Source organism: Schistocerca serialis, unplaced genomic scaffold, assembly GCF_023864345.2.
Source record: "Schistocerca serialis cubense isolate TAMUIC-IGC-003099 unplaced genomic scaffold, iqSchSeri2.2 HiC_scaffold_1121, whole genome shotgun sequence".
NCBI classification, from domain to species: Eukaryota; Metazoa; Arthropoda; class Insecta; order Orthoptera; family Acrididae; genus Schistocerca; species Schistocerca serialis.
The window spans coordinates 12,501-20,000 of NW_026047317.1; the positions used below are offsets into that span (position 1 = coordinate 12,501).

At 59.8% G+C, this 7,500-nt stretch overlaps 1 pseudogene; it reads left to right on the top strand.

The window, feature by feature from the left end:
• LOC126432087 (large subunit ribosomal RNA) overlaps positions 1-2,306 on the top strand; it is a 2,992-nt pseudogene extending 686 nt beyond the window's left edge.
• The last annotated feature ends 5,194 nt before the right edge of the window (positions 2,307-7,500 follow it).

Below are 7,500 nucleotides of genomic sequence, written 5' to 3' on the forward strand. Positions count from 1 at the left end.
CGGTTCGCGTCTGTTGGGCAGAGCCCCGGTGTCCTGGCTGGCTGCCCGGCGGTATATCTGGAGGAGTCGATTCGCCCCTTTGGGCGCTCGGGCTCCCGGCAAGCGCGCGCGGTTCTTCCCGGATGACGGACCTACCTGGCCCGGCCCCGGACCCGCGCCGCTGTTGGCTCGGGATGCTCTCGGGCGGAATAATCGCTCCCGTCAGCGGCGCTTCAGCTTTGGACAATTTCACGACCCGTCTTGAAACACGGACCAAGGAGTCTAACATGTGCGCGAGTCATTGGGCTGTACGAAACCTAAAGGCGTAATGAAAGTGAAGGTCTCGCCTTGCGCGGGCCGAGGGAGGATGGGGCTTCCCCGCCCTTCACGGGGCGGCGGCCTCCGCACTCCCGGGGCGTCTCGTCCTCATTGCGAGGTGAGGCGCACCTAGAGCGTACACGTTGGGACCCGAAAGATGGTGAACTATGCCTGGCCAGGACGAAGTCAGGGGAAACCCTGATGGAGGTCCGTAGCGATTCTGACGTGCAAATCGATCGTCGGAGCTGGGTATAGGGGCGAAAGACTAATCGAACCATCTAGTAGCTGGTTCCCTCCGAAGTTTCCCTCAGGATAGCTGGTGCTCGTACGAGTCTCATCCGGTAAAGCGAATGATTAGAGGCCTTGGGGCCGAAACGACCTCAACCTATTCTCAAACTTTAAATGGGTGAGATCTCCGGCTTGCTTGATATGCTGAAGCCGCGAGCAAACGACTCGGATCGGAGTGCCAAGTGGGCCACTTTTGGTAAGCAGAACTGGCGCTGTGGGATGAACCAAACGCCGAGTTAAGGCGCCCGAATCGACGCTCATGGGAAACCATGAAAGGCGTTGGTTGCTTAAGACAGCAGGACGGTGGCCATGGAAGTCGGAATCCGCTAAGGAGTGTGTAACAACTCACCTGCCGAAGCAACTAGCCCTGAAAATGGATGGCGCTGAAGCGTCGTGCCTATACTCGGCCGTCAGTCTGGCAGTCATGGCCGGTCCTTGCGGCCGGCCGCGAAGCCCTGACGAGTAGGAGGGTCGCGGCGGTGGGCGCAGAAGGGTCTGGGCGTGAGCCTGCCTGGAGCCGCCGTCGGTGCAGATCTTGGTGGTAGTAGCAAATACTCCAGCGAGGCCCTGGAGGGCTGACGCGGAGAAGGGTTTCGTGTGAACAGCCGTTGCACACGAGTCAGTCGATCCTAAGCCCTAGGAGAAATCCGATGTTGATGGGGGCCGTCATAGCATGATGCGCTTTGTGCTGGCCCCCGTTGGGCGAAAGGGAATCCGGTTCCTATTCCGGAACCCGGCAGCGGAACCGATACAAGTCGGGCCCCTCTTTTAGAGATGCTCGTCGGGGTAACCCAAAAGGACCCGGAGACGCCGTCGGGAGATCGGGGAAGAGTTTTCTTTTCTGCATGAGCGTTCGAGTTCCCTGGAATCCTCTAGCAGGGAGATAGGGTTTGGAACGCGAAGAGCACCGCAGTTGCGGCGGTGTCCCGATCTTCCCCTCGGACCTTGAAAATCCGGGAGAGGGCCACGTGGAGGTGTCGCGCCGGTTCGTACCCATATCCGCAGCAGGTCTCCAAGGTGAAGAGCCTCTAGTCGATAGAATAATGTAGGTAAGGGAAGTCGGCAAATTGGATCCGTAACTTCGGGATAAGGATTGGCTCTGAGGATCGGGGCGTGTCGGGCTTGGTCGGGAAGTGGGTCAGCGCTAACGTGCCGGGCCTGGGCGAGGTGAGTGCCGTAGGGGTGCCGGTAAGTGCGGGCGTTTAGCGCGGGCGTGGTCTGCTCTCGCCGTTGGTCGGCCTCGTGCTGGCCGGCGGTGCAGGATGCGCGCGCCTGCGCGGCGTTCGCGCCCCGGTGCTTCAACCTGCGTGCAGGATCCGAGCTCGGTCCCGTGCCTTGGCCTCCCACGGATCTTCCTTGCTGCGAGGCCGCGTCCGCCTTAGCGTGCTCCTCCGGGGGCGCGCGGGTGCGCGGATTCTCTTCGGCCGCCATTCAACGATCAACTCAGAACTGGCACGGACTGGGGGAATCCGACTGTCTAATTAAAACAAAGCATTGCGATGGCCCTAGCGGGTGTTGACGCAATGTGATTTCTGCCCAGTGCTCTGAATGTCAACGTGAAGAAATTCAAGCAAGCGCGGGTAAACGGCGGGAGTAACTATGACTCTCTTAAGGTAGCCAAATGCCTCGTCATCTAATTAGTGACGCGCATGAATGGATTAACGAGATTCCCGCTGTCCCTATCTACTATCTTACGAAGGCCGTTATGCTGTCTAACCAGTGGTGGAGTCCACCAATACTGGTAGAAGACGGGCGGCTAAATGTCCGATCTCTCAACCTTCCCGTGGTGTAAGATGTGAGTAGCCGGGCAACCGGTGAAACCAATGAGAGAAGGGCGACTCCCGTGCGGGGTGCAGGCGAAGACGCAGAGGGACTGGGCAACCGGCCTCTCCAAGCCGAGTCTCGCACTCCGCTCGCCGTGGGCGCTAAGGTGTCGGACACTTGTGTCTAGTATCCTTGCTCACTGGCGAATGGCACTTGCTCGCTTCTGCGGCGCTTGCTGTGCTCTGGCTCCGGCCGGGGTGCGGCGGGCGCCGCTTTTGCGTTGGCGGCGCTTGCTGTGCTCTTGGCTCCGGCCGGGGTGCGGTGGGCGCCGCTTTTGCTTTGGCGGCGCCTGCTGTGCTCTTGGCCTTGGCCGGGGTGTGGCGGGTGCCGCTTTTGCGTTGGCGGCGCTTGCTGTGCTCTGGCTCCGGCCGGGGCGCGGCGGTCGCCGCTTTGGCTGTGGCGGCGCTTGCTGTGCTCTTGGCTCCGGCCGGGGTGCGGCGGGCGCCGCTTTTGCGTTGGCGGCGTCTGCTGCGCTCTTGGCTCCGGCCGGGGTGCGGTGGGCGCCGCTTTCACGTTGGCGGCGCTTGCCGTGCTCTTGGCCTTGGCCGGGGTGCGGCGGGCGCCGCTTTTGCGTTAGCGGCGCTTGTTGCGCCCCGGCTCCGGCCGGGGTGTGGCGGGCGCCGCTTTCCCGTAAGGACATTTCGCGATGCATCAGCCATGCTGCGTATGTCTCCTGCAGAGGTTGCAAACCTTTCGGGCGCAAGTCTGAATGGTATAGTGTCTCTCTGCGAGGACGTGCCTCCGTCTCTGCCTGTGTGCGCTACGGAGATTCACGCCTCACCGTCAGGAACGAAGTATTACCGCGCTCGACTTATCGGACGTGGGATGCATCGCTCCAAGACACAAGTGCCACGGGAGTTAACTCCCGACATGGAGGTTGTCACGCCCTTCGTGCGCCTCCACCTACTGCGAGCGCTTGTAGGTGTCGGACTCGTGAGTCTAGTATCCAAGCTCGTACGTAGGATGTGCGCGTGGCAGCGACGCGTGTCGACAGCTGTTGGCACGCGGCAGTTGCCTTATGCGCATGGTGGTGCGTCCTGCGCGGCTCGCTGGTGGTGGGCTCTCGCTGCGGCGCCGGCCTCGCACATGCTCCGCCCGGCAAATGTCGGACGGCGGTGCGGTTGGCCGGGGTAGCTGCGGGGCTCGTCCGCCGGCTGGGCTGCGCACGGGTGCGCTGCCGTGTCGGATGCGCTGCGCTAGGCCGGGTCGGCTGGGCGGTGCGCGCGCTGCTGGCTGGCGCGGGATGGGCGGTCGGTCTCTGACTGGCGGTCTTCTCTCGCGGCCACGCCGGCGGCGGGCGCCGGCCCTGCTGCGCCCGGCTCGGCAGGCCACGTCCGGACAACTAAGCGGCGCCGGCCGGCCATACGCAATGTTGGCTGTGGTTGGTGCAGGCGGTTGGCGCAATAAGCACAGTGGGGAGTTCTGGCGGTCATCGTTCCTGCTGAAACTAAGTCTCTCACTGCAGAGAACCTAATGTGGAAGCAGGCCGATGTCCACGCGCGGGGAAGGGCGCCTGACTGCGAAGCGCTCTCTGGCCTTCAGAGAATGCAACGCGGACGACGTCTCGGCCTCGATCGGAGGATTCCTTGGTGGACAACTGCGAAGGGGAGACCGGCAACGGTCACCACAACGCGGAAGTCACCAGGAGCTGCCACAGGAGGATGCTCCTGAGTGGTCTAAGACCACGACCACAGGGACGGAGGCTAATGCAGTCGCCGTACGGGCTCGGCAAACCCGGGGTGCCCTAGCCCGGAGCTGGCAAGCGCTACCAGCGACGACCGTAAACTGAGATACGCACTTCAACGACTGCTGTGAGGCGCGCAGTGGAACGTCGTGCGTGTTTTGGACCGGTGTCTTGGCTTAACCGCCTGGGCAAGAGAAGGACAATCTCTATAATCACCCCTCACCCTCTGCGTTAGCTGGCGGCTATGGGGCGCAAGGCTGTTGAGTTGTGAACAGTCATGAGTCAGCCACCTCAGAGGACCGGCCGACCCTCTGTTGTATAAGGCTTACCCAGGTGTGCGGGGCGACGCCTGGATGGACAACATAGATCCCTAGCTGTTCGTGGGAACCACATGGACTCTCTCAAACAACCTTGTCCCGACGGAACTGGTGGGCCGTCGCGGAGTCAACACACCAACCATTCGGGGAGCGAGTCGGACACCTCGTGTACTGACGAACTCCCAAAACAAGGGCAGTCGGAGGTCCCTAGACCACAAGACCATGACCCCGCGCTTAGTGCGCCAGAATTGGAGTTCCGGACACCCCGTGTGCGGAGCGCTAAGACTGCCGCTAGCGAGACGCTGTCACGGACGCTTGCTGACACGAGTGAAAGTGACAGTGAGAAAGACCGCAAGGCAAAGCTGAGGAAGCAGAGGAAACACCTGCGAAAAGTGCTTCGGCAAAGATCGCAGAGTGCTGACGCTGCAACCGAGCTAATGCCGCCACCCCGCCAGCCGGCGCCAAGAACGGCGCCCAAGGAGGGAGATAAGCCGGAACCGGCGCAGGTAGCCGGGCGCGAGCCCAGCGGCCCAGTCGGGGATGGCGATACGGGGAAGTCCGAACCGAAGGCGAAGACGAAGGCCTCACGGCCGACGACGCCGCCGGCGGGAAAGACTGCGGGCGGGCCAAAGCTGGCGCAGGTAGCTGGGCAGAAGCCCGGCGGCCCAGTCGGTGCTGGCACGTCCACCCAGACTCGCCCGGCGGGAGAGACAGAGGCCACACGGCCGAAGTCACAACCGCCGGAAACGGTGAAAAGTGCGCGGAAACTGGCGCAGGTAGCCGGGCAGCAGCCCAGCGGCCCAGTCAGTGAAAGTGCCTGCAGTAGCCGCGCCTCTACGCCAATGTCGGGAACCGAAGGGCGCAAGCCCGGGACTCGACAGAAGAAGAGGCGGAAGAAGAACAAGCAGCCGGACTCGGCGCAGGTAGCCGGGCAAGAGCCCAGCGGCCCAGTCGAGGACGGCAAGTCCCCATACAAGGCAAGCCCCAGCGATCTTGCGACCATACAGCTTATCGCGACGCGGCTCGAGGACGTCCTTGAACTCGTAGACGACTCTCTAAAACCGGGGCAACTGGTGGAGGAGAAAAATCTAAGTGACCTCAAGAGACAACTGAGAGCAAAGTTGTTTGACTGGGCTATGGCGCAGTCGGCCCTCACAGGAAGGGTGGACGCCTTGGAGGAGGAGCTGGCGAGGACGAAAGCGGTGCCCCTGGCACCGCCAAAGACCTTTGCACAAGTTGCCGCCGCTCTACCCTCGACAGAACGGAAAACGCAGGCGATGATAACAAGAGCCCAGACTGAGAAGGCTACGCTCTTCATCAAGTCAAAGGCAAACGAAAGCGGAGCAGAAGTGAGAAAAAAGTTCACCTCCCTGGTCAAGCCAGAAGTGGATGGTGTGAAGTTCTCACGGGTCACTACAAACGGCCCGACGCTCATCGTTGACGTGGCGTCTGAGACTGATCGTCAAAAACTTCTCGCCAATAACAAACTGACAGAAGCTTTGAAATGCGAACTGCCGAAGAAGCTCAATCCGCAGATAATCATATATCATGTACCTTGCGTCATGAAGAATGAAACTGTGGTTGAGCTAACTAGAAAGCAAAACGACCTTGGGGGACTTTCGGAAACACAATTCCGCCAGGAGTTTAAGCCGAAGTTCCGGACTGGACCAAAGGGCAAACAAACATCACATCTCGTGGTGGAAGTAAGCCCCAAACTCAGAGTTGCCATTCTTAGGCAGAAAAGACTGTACATGGGCTTCGAGTCCATGCCAGTTGATGACTACCTAGACTTGGCTGTCTGCACGCGGTGCCAAGATGTAAACCACTCGGCAAGGTTCTGCAAGCAGGACCCGAGTATAATAACATGCGGGCACTGTGGCGAAAACGGCCACATGAGGAAGGATTGTCGAAAAGCGGGGAACCAACCGGTCTGCATTCCGTGCAAAAAGCGAAATCGCAATTGCGTAACGCCAGGAAAAGAGTGTGAATTTTACAAAATCCTCACACAACGTAAAATCCAGCGGACAGACTATGGGAGACAAGACCTCTCGTCAACCGTCTCCTTACCGGCTGCCGCCTCACCTGTTGCCGACCGGACTGTGAAACATCACAATGCCCGTGTCGGTTAAAATAGGACAGCTGAACTGCGCGCGATCGCAAGCGGTGATGCGCGAGGTGCGACGCCGAGCGGAGGAGGAGTCTTTAGACATTTTATGTCTACAGGAGCCATACTCTAAAGACGGAAAGATCCTGTATATGCCGAATACAGCTCAGATCCTGGCAGGGGGAGAGCACCCTATGGCAGCAATCGTTGTGCTAAATCGATCTCTGAGAGCAGTGAAAGTGGCGCACCTTAGCAACAGATGCATGGTGTTAGCCGAAATAAACACTGGCGATTTCACCTTTTTCGTGCTGAACATGTACTTTCAGTACAGGCATAGAGAAAGGCCGTATATTGACCAGTTAAAAGAGGCGGTTGGGTTCTATCGCAATGACTTGCTCATTTGCACAATGGACGCAAACGCCATGTCACCCCTATGGCACAGTGACATCACGCCTCTCGGCGCGCGACGCGCCGCTAGGCGAGGTGAGAGACTCGCTGAAGCAATTCTCGAGCTCGGACTAGAAGTGTTGAACCGACCAAACTTCCCACCAACTTTTGAAGGTCGCCGGGGAGCGACCTCAAACATAGATGTGACACTCAAGAGTGCACACGTACATCTCCGGGCGGAGAATTGGAAGGTATGGCGGGGAACGACACTAAGTGATCACAATCTGATCACTTTCACTGTAGCCTATGATGGGGAGCCTCCTCCACAAGACCAGGTGAACGGCATCGTCAAGTACAACTGGCGCAAGGCTGATTGGGATCGACTAAGAGGAAATCTAGTGATACCGAATTGGCCAATGGATCGCGTTGTGGACGTGGATAAAGCTGCAGAGGATCTGACGAGGGCTATACAGACAGCAGCAACGGGCGCAGTCCCGTTAGCCCATACAGGGAAAACGCCTAAAGCGCCTTGGAACCCTGAGCTGCAACGTCTCCGACGCGAATGCAGAAGGGCGCGGCGGCAATACCAGCGCAGCATA